This window comes from Heptranchias perlo, chromosome 35 (genome assembly GCF_035084215.1).
Source record: "Heptranchias perlo isolate sHepPer1 chromosome 35, sHepPer1.hap1, whole genome shotgun sequence".
NCBI classification, from domain to species: domain Eukaryota; kingdom Metazoa; phylum Chordata; class Chondrichthyes; order Hexanchiformes; family Hexanchidae; genus Heptranchias; species Heptranchias perlo.
The window spans coordinates 6878517-6893658 of record NC_090359.1 but is presented as its reverse complement, the minus strand read 5'-3'; the positions used below and the strand labels follow the sequence as shown (position 1 = coordinate 6893658).

Below are 15142 nucleotides of genomic sequence, written 5' to 3'. Positions count from 1 at the left end.
CTCATTGAGGCTCTCAGTTTATTGGTCCGTTCTCTCCACAAATGGGGCCGGACTCGCTGAGTGTTTCCAGAATGTTCTGTGTATGTTTCACTGAGACTTATATTTTACAGTAAATGATAAAATGATTGTAGTCAAACACTTGGCCATGAGCTGCTGCTTCACTTCAGCTTTTGGTTTTGGGTTTTTGGAAAAAGCAGCCACAGCCCACACTGCAGGCAAATTGGAAGGCTGGGGCGAAAAGTTGACTAATCCAACACCTGGAGTCGAACTCGCGTTAATTGGATACGAACAAGGAGCCCGAACCGGTGGACAACATGAGAACCGATGAAAAAGCCACCAGGAACGGCACTGAGACTGCACCCAGAAGGTTATGGTGCGATTCAATGGAGCTGTTCACAATTATGAAAACTTTTGATAGAGTAAATAAGGAGAAACTGTTTCCAGTAATGGGAGCATAAATAACCATAGGACACACATCTAAGATAAATTGGAAAACAGTCACGGGGGGATGAGGAGAGATTTTCTTTAACGAAGTGATTGCGAGGAGCTCATGGACTTCTTTGTCACTTAGATTGAGAGCCTCAGTACAGCTGCCTCTGCCACTTCCATCCCTTCCTCAAGCCCACAAAGTTTCTGTCCTCTCTCCCCTCATGCCCTCTCTGAGCTCATTTTGAACATGAGACCCACCTCCTGATGCCTCGAACTTATTTCCACCAAACTGTTGGACACCAAACCTCCATTCCTGGCCCCATGTTAGCTGACACTGATAACGGTTCGCTCTCCTCAGTGACTGTCCTCCTCCCGATCAAATTTGCTGTCATCACCCTCCTTATCAAAAGACCCACCTTGACCATCTGACCATGCAAACTGCCACACCATCTCCAACCTTCCTTTCCTCTCAAGTCCTTGAACGTGTTGTCACCTCACAAATCCGTGTCCATCTTTCCCACACATCCGTCCAATCAGGTTTCCACCCCTGCCACAGATCTGAAACGGCCCTTATCAAAGTCACAAATGACATCCTCTGTGACTGTATAGAGGGAGATTTAATCTTGATCTAACCCTTGTTGCACCTGCCCCCGCAGTGTTTGATGGCACAGTGCAGAGCGAGCTTTACGCTGCCATGTACTGTACAGTATCAATCTGTGATGGAGCAGAGCCCTGCTCTTTAATAGAAACCATTCTTTCGATGAGCCACTCAGCCCCAAAAGCAGCCTCCGAGACGAAAAGCCTGCTTTCCATCCCACAATTCCAGCAGTTTGCGAGGGCTGGGCCACGTTAACAGCAGCTCTCTGTTCCTGGTCTGGAGCTGAGGTTTTGTGTATTGTCCCAGACACGGGGACCAGACGGCGAGCTGCTGGCTCCTATTGTTCTGGGATCATTCCCTGCTGCTCTGTTCTCACCTCTTATTACCAGTCATCTACCTGATCAATAAACAATCGACAGTCTGACCGCGGAGATTTGAGATGAGTGAAACATTTCAGAGAGCCAGGAGATGTGTAACTGATCCAATCCCGCAGGTTATGTGGGACTCAGCACACTGACCAAAAACATCCTGGGCCCTGCTCAGTGTGTGGGAGTCCCGCTACCCTTCCTGTGAAGAAGTGTTTCCTGAACGGCCCTGCTCTAATTTTAAGATTAAGCCCCCTTGTTCTAGACACCCTCAAAGGAAATAGCCTCTCGCTCTCCACCCTATCTTTTTAAACATTACAATTAGATCACCCCTTAATCTCCTATAATCAAGAGACTACATGTCTAGTCTGCACGACCTGTCCTCATCATATAACCTTTTTAGCCGCAATATCATTCTGGTGAATCTATTCTCCATCCCATTCAAGGCCAATATGTCCCTCCTGGGTAATGTGCCCCAAACTGAATGCTGTACTCCAGATGTGGTCTAACCATATGTTTATGCATCCGTAGCATTACTTCCACACTTTTTATTCCAGCCCCTTGAGATGAAGGCTCACATTCCATTAATTATTTTTTGTACTTGTCTGCTAGTTTTTAGTGATTTCTGGAGTTGAACCCCTGAACCTCTCTGCTCCTCCATAGCTCCTAGTTTCTCGTCAGATAGAAAATACCCTGATTCATCTTTTTAATGTTCGAAGTGGATTATATCACACTTCTCCACATTGAACTCCATCTGTCATTGTTTTACCCTCTCATTTAATCATCAATGTCCCTTCACTACTTTCTGCTCCCATCTACACTACTTACTGCGCCACCTAACTTGCTGGTTTAAGGGTGAAAACTGTTCCCCGCTTCACTGTAAGTGCAAGAGACAACTTTGTAGATGCCGTGTAGTGTTACAGACCGGCTCGTTGGACCTGCTCGTTTCATCTCATCTCAATTTCAGCAAACCCGAATATTACTGAAATAGACGATGATGAATCACAGCTCGAGAAACCGATCCCCTCTACCAATGGGGACTGCGCCTTCCAACAAGTAGGCATCGATGGAACAAGGTGAGTCTGCTGCTCAGAAATAATACAGCACAGATCATTACTCGTGCAAGCTTCACACCCTTTAGTTTGGAAATGTAAACTGATGGGAGACAGCTGCTGCTTTGAACGGGTTTCCAAAACTAAAATCAAATGGATTTGTCCTGTGTTGTGAATTACTATTTGTCTGATTCGGATAACCAGAGCAGTGGGGAATGCATTTTGTACATTCCGAATACCAACGACCGATCTCGTGAGCCTGTCGTTCCTTTTCCGTCCCAAGTCCTCTTTTAAATTTCGATAACTTCCCCGAACTTTGCTTGGAGGACTGTTCGAATCGCAGTCCAGCCCTTCCCAATGTCGCATCTTCTAAATCTCCACCAAGGATTAGCACTGGTGCAACTTTCATCAACTTGAGCTACTCTTTAATTTCAAAAGCAAAGTGCTGCGGATGCTGGAAATCTGAAATATAAACAGAAAATGTTGGATGCACTCAGCCGGTCAGGCAGCATCTGTGGAGCGAGTTCTGATGAAAGGTCACCGACCTGAAACGTTCCCTCTGTTTGTCTCTCCACAGATGCAGTCTGACCTGCTGAGAGTTCTCAACATTTTCTGTTTCTACTTTTTAATTTGTTCTTCGTGTCGACCCACTTCGCGGCATCTGGTGGTTTGGATTCGGGGCTTTTACCTGCGCGGTGTGGGTTCGATTCACGGTCAGTAAATAATTTTCACAAAACAGTGATGAACTTTATGAAATGAATACTCGAAACTGATGAAACTCTGTGAAAGATGAATTATTGTTGTAATCGCTTTGAATGAAGCGATAATTTTCTGCAAAATGGCTGACGAAAATACCAACATGGTTGCCGAATGACAGTGACACGTGAGTCAGTTATTGTGTTCTGCATGTGATGAACTTTCATCATTTTAAAGACTGTATTTTAAGAGTCTGGTGAAAATGTTCAGTGTTTAAGACACCAGGAAAGTGGTGCAGCCGTTGCAAAATTTAAAAGGAACAACCAATTATCGCCCCCATTTCACAAGAGCAAATTCCCAAATAACGTTCCCGTATGGGATCAAACCAGAAACTTTTCACATGTGAGGCGAACGTGATAACCGCAAAACGACGGAAACCGCTGCTTTTGACATGGCATCGTGTGGCTTCTCCGTTAATCAGCGGCAAGCAGCGGCTGGATTCGGGAGCGGGGAAAATGAGCGGTTGTTGAGACGGTCTGTTTGTATCTCGCCCTCCCTGTTGGAGGAGAATTCACAGCTTCAATCAGTGAGGAGTCTGACAACACCAGGTTGCAATCGAACAGCTTTATTGGAATCACAAGCTTGTGATTCCAATAAAGTTGTTGGACGATAACCTGGTGTTGTCAGACTCGTGACATTTGTCCACCCCAGTCCATCACCGGCATTTCCACATCAATCAGTGATGATCGAGCTCTTTTCTTTTCACCCCGAACTTCATGCATCAGTGCCTTGCAATGTTTGTGCACTGATTATCCCACAAGACGAGCTGCGCTGAGCAGTGTGAAACAGAAGCAACAACGAGGGAAGCGATGGATTTGACAGTCGCTGTGTGATTGGCTGATCATCTATACTTTTCGGAGGAAAAAGTGGGGAAGCTGAAAGTATGGATGAGAAAGAGCGGAGCCAAAATGGCAGGTTGGGATTGACCAGTGCTTGCAGTTTTGCTGATGGCAGAGGTTTGCCATTAGCCTCCTGCAGTCAATGATGCAGCGCCATGGCGATGCTGATAAAGGAGCCCAGTATCTTTGAAGGGGGGGGGGCGCTTGTTTTAATGAACGGGTTCCATGGGGTCATGGTGAGCACTCTGGACTTCAAATCCAGCGATCCTAGTTCAAATCACGGTGAAACCTCAACTTTTGTCCCATTCGTTTGTAACATTTTGGGATATCAATACAAGGCACCACGAATCCCATCCCTGTTCCTGGGCAGTTCCCAGCCTCAATCAATGTGGCTCGAGCTCCTGGTATAAATTTGGCCTTTTGTTAAAGGCAAATCGTATTGAACTAACTTGGTCGAGTTTTTGATGAGGTAACGGAGAGGGTTTATGAGGGCAATGCGATTGATGTGGTGTATATAAACTTTCAAAGGTCATTTGATAAAGTGCCTTATGATAGCCTTGTCATCAAGGTTGATAGCCATTGAATAAAAGGAGCAGTCGCAACATGGATACAAAATTGCCTCAGTAACAGGAACCAGAAAGGAGTGATGAACGGTTGTTTTTCGGATTGGAGGGAGTTGCACAGTAAAGTTCCCCACAGGTCGGTACTCGCACCACTGCCCTTTTTGATACAATTTCCAAATTTGCAGATGACACAAACCTTGGAAGTATAGTGAACAGTGAGTAGGGTCGTGATAGACTTCAAGAGGATATGGAAATTTAACGCAGAAAAATGAAAGGTCATACATCTCGGTAGGAAGAACGAGGAGAAGCAATATAAATTAGAGGGCTCAATTCGAAAAGGGGGAAAGGAATAGAGAGATCTGGGGGAGATGTGCACAAATCTTTGAATGTAGCGAGACAGGTTGAGAATGCGGTTCAAAAAGCATTTGACAGTAGCTGTGTGATTGGCTAAGCATCTCTACTTATCAGAGGGGAAAGTGGGGAAGCTGAAAGTATGGATGTGAAAGGGTCAAAGTGGCAGTTTGGGATTGACCAGTGCTTGCAGTTTTGCTGATGGCAGAGGTTTGCAAGTCGCCTCCTGCAGTCACTGATGCAGCGCCATTGCGATGCTGATAAAGGAGCCCTGCATCTTTGAAGGGAGGGGGCCGCTTGTTTTAATTAATGGGTTCCATGGTGTAATGGTGAGCACTTTGGACTTTGAATCCAGCGATCCGTGTTCAAATCTCGGTGGAGCCTCAACTTTTGTCCCTTTCGTTTGGAACTTTTGGGGAAACAAAGAGAAGGCACCTGGAATCCCATCCCTGTTCGTGGGAAGTTCGCAGACTCAATCAATGAGGCTCGAGCTCCTTGTCGAAATTTGGACTTTTGTAAAAGGCAAGTCGAATTGAACTAACTTGATAGTGTTTTTGATGAGGTAACGGAGAGGGTTGCTGAGGGCAATGCGATCAATGTGGTGTATGCAAACTTTCAAAAGGTGTTTGATAAAGTGCCTTATAATAGCCTTGTCATGAAGATTGATACCCATAGAATAAAAGGAGCAGCAGCAACATGGATACAAAATTGCCTCAGTAACAAGAACCAGAGAGGAGTGATGAACAGTTGTTTTTGGGATTGGAGGGAGGTGTACAGTAATGTTCCCCAAAGGTCGTTGCTCGCACCACTGCCCTTTTTGATATTTATCAATGACTTGGACTTGGGTGTGCAGGGCACAATTTCCAAATTTGCAGATTACACAAACCTTGGAAGTATAGTGAACAGTGTGCAGGATAGTCATAGACTTCATGAGGATGTAGAAATTTAACGCAGAGAAATGCAACGTGATACATCTCTGCAGGAAGAACGAGGAGAAGCAATATAAATAAGAAGGCTCAATTCGAAAAGGGTACAGGAGCAGAGAGATATGGGGGAAAAGTGCACAAATCGTTGAATGTTGCGAGGCTGGTTGAGAATGCGGTTGAATAAGCATACGGGATCCTGGGCTTTATAAACACAGGCATAGAACACTAAAGCACGGAATTCATGATGATCCTTTATAAAACATTAGTTCGACCACAACTGGAGTATTGTGTCCAGATCTGGGCACCGCACTTTAGGAAAAATGCGAAGGTGTAAGAGAGGGTGCAGAAAAGATGAACGAGAATGATTCCAGGGATGAGGGAATTTAGTGGCGTGGATAGACTGGAGAAGCTGGGCATGTTCTTCTTGGAAGAGAGAAGATTGAGACGAGATTTGATAGAGCTATTTAAGCTCATGAGGGGTATTGGCAGAATAAATGTAGACAAACTGTTCCTATTGGCGGAAAGGTCAAGAACCAGAGGACATAGATTTAAGGTGACTGGCAAAATAATCAAAAGTGACTTGAGGAAAAACCTTTTTTACACAGTGAGTGGTTAGGAAATGCAATGCAATGCCAGGGGTCGTGGTGGAGGCAGATTCAATCGTGGCTTTCAAGAGGGAACTGAAAAATACTTTAAAGGAAAACATGCCGAGGGCTACGGGGATAGGGCGAGGGAGTGGGATTGGCTGGATTGCTGTTGCATGGAGCTGTCAGGACTCGAAGGGCCGAACGGCCTACTTCCGTGCTGTAACCTTTCTATGAGTCCATAAGCTCAGCCTGTCTTTTGCTTTCCTAAATCTTCAGAAGACAAAGTTGCTTTATGTGCAACGCTGCGCTTCACTGCACCAAAAATGGTGTTTGCTGAATTTTTCTTTGCAATCTGCATTCAGCAGGCAAACATGCAGAAATTCAAAGCATTGTCTCTTGAAATGCAGGCATTGCTTGGATCGTGCCCTCGCACAAAGTTTACATTTTGTTTTAGGCCAATCTTCATGCATCAGTGCCTTGCAATATTTATTCACAGATTATCCGGCACGACTGTCATCGGAGCTGCGCTGAGCAGATTGAAAGAGAAGCAGTGACGAGGGAAGCGATAGGTTTGACTCGCTGCTGTGTGATTGGCTGAACATCGATACTAAGCAGAAGGAAAAGGTTGGAAGCTGAAGGAAGAGATGAGAAAGGGTCAAGTCAAAGTGGCAGTTTGGAATTGTCAAGTTCTTGTAGTTTTTCTGATGGGAGCGGTATGGCAACAGCCTCGAGAAGTCAGTGATGCAGCGACGTGGCCGTGCTTAGAAAAGAGCCAAATGTCTTTTGATGGAGGGTGCGTCTTTTGTTAACAAATGGGTTCCATGGTGTAATGGTGAGCACTCTCGACTCTGAATCTCGCGTTCCGAGTTCGAATCTCGGTGGAGCCTGATTTGTTTTTGTCCCATTCGTTTGCAACTGCAGGGCAAAAAAAACAAAATGCAGCGGGAATCCACTCCCTGCTGGTGGGAAGTCACTGTCAATCAATGACGTTCCAGTTGCTTCTCTCGGTTTCAGTTCATCAGCTCAACCGGACTTTAGCTTTCCCAAATCAACAGAAGAGAAAGCTGTATTTTGTTTAATGCTGAGTTTCACTGCACCAGAGAATGGTGTTTGCAGAACTTTTCTTTGTAATCTGCATTCAGCAATCAAGCATGTAGAAATTCAAAGCATTGTTTCTTGAAAGGCAAGAATTGCTTGGATCATGTCCTCGGGCAATGTTGACATTTTCTTATCAAGATGTTGCAGTTTTGATGATGGGAGAGGTTTGTCGGTAGCCTCGAGGTGTCAGTGATGTGGGGTTAAGGCAGTGCTGATAAAACAGCCAAGTGTTTTTGACTGGTGGGTGCCAGCTGAAGTAATCAGTTGGTTCACACAGTGCAATAACAAGGGCATTCTGGACTTGGATTCCAGCGATCCAAATTCAAATTTCGATCAACCTTCGAATTTTGTCCTTTTCGTTTGCAAATTGAGGGCAAACAAGTTAAAATCACTTGGAATCTAATCCCTGTTGGTGGGGAGTTCGCAGCTTTAATCAGTGAGGATCGAGCTCTTTTCATTTCACCCCGAACTTCATGCATCAGTGCCTTGCAATGTTTATGCACTGATTATCCAACAAGACGAGCTGCGCTGAGCAGTGTGAAACAGAAGCATCAACGAGGGAAGCGATGGATTTGACAGCAGCTGTGCGATTGGCTGAGCATCTCTACTTATCAGAGGGAAAAGTGGGGAAGCTGGAAGTATGGATGAGAAAAGGCCAAAGTGGCAGGTTGGGATTGACCAGTGCTTGCAGTTTTGCTGATGGCAGACGTTTGCCAGTCGCCTCGTGCAGTCAATGATGCAGCGCCATGGCGATGCTGATAATGGAGCCCAGTATCCTTGAAGGGAAGGGGGTCGCATGTTTTAATGAATGGGTTTCATGGTGTAATGGTGAGCACTCTGGACTTTAAATCCAGCGATCCGAGTTCAAATCTCGGTGGAACCTCAACTTTTGTCCCTTTCGTTTGTAACTTTTGGGGAAACAAATAAAAGTCACCTGGAATCCCATCCCTGTTCGTGGGAAGTTCGGAGCCTCTATCAATGAGGTTCGAGCTAATTGTATAAATTTGGGCTTTTGTTAAAGGCAAATCGTATTGAACTAACTTGATAGATTTTTTGATGAGGTAACGGAGAAGGATGCTGACGTCAATGCGATTGATGTGGTGTATGTAAACTTTCAAAAGGCGATTAATAAAGTGCCTTATGATAGCCTTGTCATCAAGATTGATACCCATAGAATAAAAGGAGCAGTAGCAATATGGATACAAAATTGCCTCAGTAACAGGAACCAGAGAGGAGTGATGAACGGTTGTTTTTCGGATGGGAGGGAGGTGTCCAGTAATGTGCCCCACAGGTCGGTGCTCGCAACACTGCCCTTTATGATATTTATTAATGACTTGTGCTTGGGTGTCCAGGGAACAATTTCCAAATTTCAAGATGACACAAACCTTGGAATTATAGTGAACAGTGAGGAGGATAGTGATAGACTTCAAGAGGATATATAAATTGAACGCAGAAAAATGCAAGGTGATACATCTCAGTGGTCGGAAGACGAGGAGAAGCAATGTAAATAAGAGGGCTCAATTCGAAAAGGGTACAGGAGCAGAGAGATATGGGGGAAATGTGCACAAATCGTTGAATGTAGCGAGGCTGGTTGAGAATGCGGTTCAAAAAGCATACGGGATCCTGGGCTTTATAAATACAGGCATAGAACACTAAAGCACGGAATTCATGATGATCCTTTATAAAACATTAGTTCGACCACAGCTGGAGTATTGTGTCCAGATCTGGGCACCGCACTTTAGGAAAAATGCGAAGGTCTAAGAGAGGGTGCAGAAAAGATGAACGAGAATGATTCCAGGGATGAGGGAATTTAGTGGCGTGGATAGACTGGAGAAGCTGGGCATGTTCTTCTTGGAAGAGAGAAGATTGAGAGGAGATTTGATAGAGCTATTTAAGCTCATGAGGGGTATTGACAGAATAAATGTAGACAAACTGTTCCTATTGGCGGAAAGGTCAAGAACCAGAGGACATAGATTTAAGGTGACTGACAAAAGAATCAAAAGTGACTTGAGGAAAAACCTTTTTTACACAGTGAGTGGTTAGGAAATGCAATGCAATGCCAGGGGTCGTGGTGGAGGCAGATTCAATCGTGGCTTTCAAGAGGGAACTGAAAAATACTTTAAAGGAAAACATGCCGAGGGCTACGGGGATAGGGCGAGGGAGTGGGATTGGCTGGATTGCTGTTGCATAGAGCTGTCAGGACTCGAAGGGCCGAACGGCCTACTTCCGTGCTGTAACCTTTCTATGAGTCCATAAGCTCAGCCTGTCTTTTGCTTTCCTAAATCTTCAGAAGACAAAGTTGCTTTATGTGCAACGCTGCGCTTCACTGCACCAAAAATGGTGTTTGCTGAATTTTTCTTTGCAATCTGCATTCAGCAGGCAAACATGCAGAAATTCAAAGCACTGTCTCTTGAAATGCAGGCATTGCTTGGATCGTGCCCTCGCACAAAGTTTACATTTTGTTTTAGGCCAATCTTCATGCATCAGTGCCTTGCAATATTTATTCACAGATTATCCGGCACGACTGTCATCGGAGCTGCGCTGAGCAGATTGAAAGAGAAGCAGTGACGAGGGAAGCGATAGGTTTGACTCGCTGCTGTGTGATTGGCTGAACATCGATACTAAGCAGAAGGAAAAGGTTGGAAGCTGAAGGAAGAGATGAGAAAGGGTCAAGTCAAAGTGGCAGTTTGGAATTGTCAAGTTCTTGTAGTTTTTCTGATGGGAGCGGTATGGCAACAGCCTCGAGAAGTCAGTGATGCAGCGACGTGGCCGTGCTTAGAAAAGAGCCAAATGTCTTTTGATGGAGGGTGCGTCTTTTGTTAACAAATGGGTTCCATGGTGTAATGGTGAGCACTCTAGACTCTGAATCTAGCGATCCGAGTTCGAATCTCGGTGGAACCTGATTTGTTTTTGTCCCATTCGTTTGCAACTGCAGGGCAAAAAAAACAAAATGCAGCGGGAATCCACTCCCTGCTGGTGGGAAGTCACTGTCAATCAATGAGGTTCCAGTTGCTTCTATCGGTTTCAGTTCATCAGCTCAACCGGACTTTAGCTTTCCCAAATCAACAGAAGAGAACGCTATATTTTGTTTAATGCTGAGTTTCACTGCACCAGAGAATGGTGTTTGCAGAACTTTTCTTTGTAATCTGCATTCAGCAATCAAGCATGTAGAAATTCAAAGCATTGTTTCTTGAAAGGCAAGAATTGCTTGGATCATGTCCTCGGGCAATGTTGACATTTTCTTATCAAGATGTTGCAGTTTTGATGATGGGAGAGGTTTGTCGGTAGCCTCGAGGTGTCAGTGATGTGGGGTTAAGGCAGTGCTGATAAAACAGCCAAGTGTTTTTGACTGGTGGGTGCCAGCTGAAGTAATCAGTTGGTTCACACAGTGCAATAACAAGGGCATTCTGGACTTGGATTCCAGCGATCCAAATTCAAATTTCGATCAACCTTCGAATTTTGTCCTTTTCGTTTGCAAATTGAGGGCAAACAAGTTAAAATCACTTGGAATCTAATCCCTGTTGGTGGGGAGTTCGCAGCTTTAATCAGTGAGGATCGAGCTCTTTTCATTTCACCCCGAACTTCATGCATCAGTGCCTTGCAATGTTTATGCACTGATTATCCAACAAGACGAGCTGCGCTGAGCAGTGTGAAACAGAAGCATCAACGAGGGAAGCGATGGATTTGACAGCAGCTGTGCGATTGGCTGAGCATCTCTACTTATCAGAGGGAAAAGTGGGGAAGCTGGAAGTATGGATGAGAAAAAGCCAAAGTGGCAGGTTGGGATTGACCAGTGCTTGCAGTTTTGCTGATGGCAGACGTTTGCCAGTCGCCTCGTGCAGTCAATGATGCAGCGCCATGGCGATGCTGATAATGGAGCCCAGTATCCTTGAAGGGAAGGGGGTCGCATGTTTTAATGAATGGGTTTCATGGTGTAATGGTGAGCACTCTGGACTTTGAATCCAGCGATCCGAGTTCAAATCTCGGTGGAACCTCAACTTTTGTCCCTTTCGTTTGTAACTTTTGGGGAAACAAATAAAAGTCACCTGGAATCCCATCCCTGTTCGTGGGAAGTTCGGAGCCTCTATCAATGAGGTTCGAGCTAATTGTATAAATTTGGGCTTTTGTTAAAGCAAATCGGATTGAACTAACTTGATAGATTTTTTGATGAGGTAACGGAGAAGGATGCTGACGTCAATGCGATTGATGTGGTGTATGTAAACTTTCAAAAGGCGATTAATAAAGTGCCTTATGATAGCCTTGTCATCAAGATTGATACCCATAGAATAAAAGGAGCAGTAGCAATATGGATACAAAATTGCCTCAGTAACAGGAACCAGAGAGGAGTGATGAACGGTTGTTTTTCGGATGGGAGGGAGGTGTCCAGTAATGTGCCCCACAGGTCGGTGCTCGCAACACTGCCCTTTTTGATATTTATCAATGACTTGTGCTTGGGTGTCCAGGGAACAATTTCCAAATTTCAAGATGACACAAACCTTGGAATTATAGTGAACAGTGAGGAGGATAGTGATAGACTTCAAGAGGATATATAAATTGAACGCAGCAAAATGCAAGGTGATACATCTCAGTGGTCGGAAGAACGAGGAGAAGCAATGTAAATAAGAGGGCTCAATTCGAAAAGGGTACAGGAGCAGAGAGATATGGGGGAAAAGTGCACAAATCGTTGAATGTAGCGAGGCTGGTTGAGAATGCGGTTCAAAAAGCATACGGGATCCTGGGCTTTATAAATACAGGCATAGAACACTAAAGCACGGAATTCATGATGATCCTTTATAAAACATTAGTTCGACCACAGCTGGAGTATTGTGTCCAGATCTGGGCACCGCACTTTAGGAAAAATGCGAAGGTCTAAGAGAGGGTGCAGAAAAGATGAACGAGAATGATTCCAGGGATGAGGGAATTTAGTGGCGTGGATAGACTGGAGAAGCTGGGCATGTTCTTCTTGGAAGAGAGAAGATTGAGAGGAGATTTGATAGAGCTATTTAAGCTCATGAGGGGTATTGACAGAATAAATGGAGACAAACTGTTCCTATTGGCGGAAAGGTCAAGAACCAGAGGACATAGATTTAAGGTGACTGGCAAAAGAATCAAAAGTGACTTGAGGAAAAACCTTTTTTACACAGAGAGTGGTTAGGAAATGCAATGCAATGCCAGGGGTCGTGGTGGAGGCAGACTCAATCGTGGCTTTCAAGAGGGAACTGAAAAATACTTTAAAGGAAAACATGCCGAGGGCTACGGGGAGAGGGCGAGGGAGTGGGATTGGCTGGATTGCTGTTGCATAGAGCTGTCAGGACTCGAAGGGCCGAACGGCCTACTTCCGTGCTGTAACCTTTCTATGAGTCCATAAGCTCAGCCTGTCTTTTGCTTTCCTAAATCTTCAGAAGACAAAGTTGCTTTATGTGCAACGCTGCGCTTCACTGCACCAAAAATGGTGTTTGCTGAATTTTTCTTTGCAATCTGCATTCAGCAGGCAAACATGCAGAAATTCAAAGCACTGTCTCTTGAAATGCAGGCATTGCTTGGATCGTGCCCTCGCACAAAGTTTACATTTTGTTTTACGCCAATCTTCATGCATCAGTGCCTTGCAATATTTATTCACAGATTATCCGGCACGACTGTCATCGGAGCTGCACTGAGCAGATTGAAAGAGAAGCAGTGACGAGGGAAGCGATAGGTTTGACTCGCTGCTGTGTGATTGGCTGAACATCGATACTAAGCAGAAGAAAAAGGTTGGAAGCTGAAGGAAGAGATGAGAAAGGGTCAAGTCAAAGTGGCAGTTTGGAATTGTCAAGTTCTTGTAGTTTTGCTGATGGGAGCGGTGTGGCAACAGCCTCGAGAAGTCAGTGATGCAGCGACGTGGCCGTGCTTAGAAAAGAGCCAAATGTCTTTTGATGGAGGGTGCGACGTTTGTTAACAAATGGGTTCCATGGTGTAATGGTGAGCACTCCAGACTCTGAATCTAGCGATCCGAGTTTGAATCTCGGTGGAACCTGGTTTGTTTTTGTCCCATTCGTTTGCAACTGCAGGGCAAAAAAAACAAAATGCAGCGGGCATCCACTCCCTGCTGGTGGGAAGTCACTGTCAATCAATGAGGTTCCAGTTGCTTCTATCGGTTTCAGTTCATCAGCTCAACCGGACTTTAGCTTTCCCAAATCAACAGAAGAGAAAGCTGTATTTTGTTTAATGCTGAGTTTCACTGCACCAGAGAATGGTGTTTGCAGAACTTTTCTTTGTAATCTGCATTCAGCAATCAAGCATGCAGAAATTCAAAGCATTGTTTCTTGAAGTGCAAGAATTGCTTGGATCATGTCCTCGGGCAATGTTGACATTTTCTTGTCAAGATGTTGCAGTTTTGAGATTGGGAGAGGTTTGTCGGTCGCCTCGAGGTGTCAATGATGTGGCATTATGGCAGTGCTAATAAAACAGCCAAGTGTCTTTGACTGGTGGGTGCCAGCTGAAGTAGTCAGTTGGTTCACACAGTGCAATAATAAGTATTCTGGACATGGATTACAGCGATCCAAATTCAAATCTCGATTAACCTTCGAATTTTGTTCTATTCATTTGCAAATTGAAGGCAAACAAGTTAAAATCACTTGGAATCTAATCCCTGTTGGTGGGGAGTTCGCAGCTTTCATCAATGAGGATCGAGCTCTTTTCTTTTCACACCGAACTTCATGCATCAGTGCCTTGCAATGTTAATGCACTGATTATCCAACAAGACGAGCTGCGCTGAGCAGTGTGAAACAGAAGCATCAACGTTGGAAGCGATGGATTTGACAGCAGCTGTGTGATTGGCTAAGCATCTCTATTTATCAGAGGGGAAAGTGGGGAAGCTGGAAGTATGGATGAGAAAAGGCCAAAGTGGCAGTTTGGGATTGACCAGTGCTTGCAGTTTTGCTGATGGCAGACGTTTGCCAGTCGCCACGTGAAGTCACTGATGCAGCGCCATGGCGATGCTGATAAAGGAGCCCAGTATCTTTGAAGGGAAGGGGGCCGCATATTTTAATGAATGGGTTCCATGGTGTAACGGTGAGCCCTCTGGACTTTAAATCCAACGATCCGAGTTCAAATCTCGGTGGAACCTCAACTTTTGTCCCTTTCGTTTGCAACTTTTTGGGAAACAAATAAAAGGCACCTGGAATCCCATCCCTCTTCGTGGGAAGTTCGCAGCCTCAATCAATGAGGTTCGAGCTCCTTGTATTAATTTGGCCTTTTGTTAAAGGCAAATCGTATTGAACTAACTTGATGGAGTTTTTGATGAGGTAACGGAGAGGGTTGCTGAGGGCAATGCGATTGATGTGGTGTCTGTAAACTTTCAAAAGGCGTTTGATAAAGTGCCTTCTAATCGCCTTGTCATCAAGATTGCTGCACAAAGGATAAAAGGAGCAATAACAACATGTTTCGAAAATTGCCTCAGTAACAGGAACCAGAGAGGAGTGATGAACGGTTGTTTTGGGGATTGGAGGGAGGTGTACTGTAATGCTCCCCACAGTTCGGTGCTCGCACCACTGCCCTATTTGATATTTATTAATGACTTGGACTTGGGTGTACAGGGCA

General features: G+C 44.9%; 5 non-coding genes across 5 annotated transcripts; all 5 read left to right on the top strand.

Annotated features, from left to right (window-relative positions):
- The first annotated feature begins 5265 nt into the window (after positions 1-5265).
- trnaq-uug (transfer RNA glutamine (anticodon UUG)) lies at positions 5266-5337 on the top strand. The gene has a single exon. It is a non-coding gene; the product is annotated as a tRNA-Gln (tRNA).
- Positions 5338-7281: 1944 nt separating this feature from the next.
- trnaq-cug (transfer RNA glutamine (anticodon CUG)) lies at positions 7282-7353 on the top strand. Its single transcript has one exon. It is a non-coding gene; the product is annotated as a tRNA-Gln (tRNA).
- Positions 7354-10393: 3040 nt separating this feature from the next.
- trnaq-cug (transfer RNA glutamine (anticodon CUG)) lies at positions 10394-10465 on the top strand. Its single transcript has one exon. It is a non-coding gene; the product is annotated as a tRNA-Gln (tRNA).
- A 1022-nt stretch (positions 10466-11487) lies between these two features.
- Positions 11488-11559, top strand: trnaq-uug (transfer RNA glutamine (anticodon UUG)). The gene has a single exon. It is a non-coding gene; the product is annotated as a tRNA-Gln (tRNA).
- A 1946-nt stretch (positions 11560-13505) lies between these two features.
- Positions 13506-13577, top strand: trnaq-cug (transfer RNA glutamine (anticodon CUG)). Its single transcript has one exon. It is a non-coding gene; the product is annotated as a tRNA-Gln (tRNA).
- The last annotated feature ends 1565 nt before the right edge of the window (positions 13578-15142 follow it).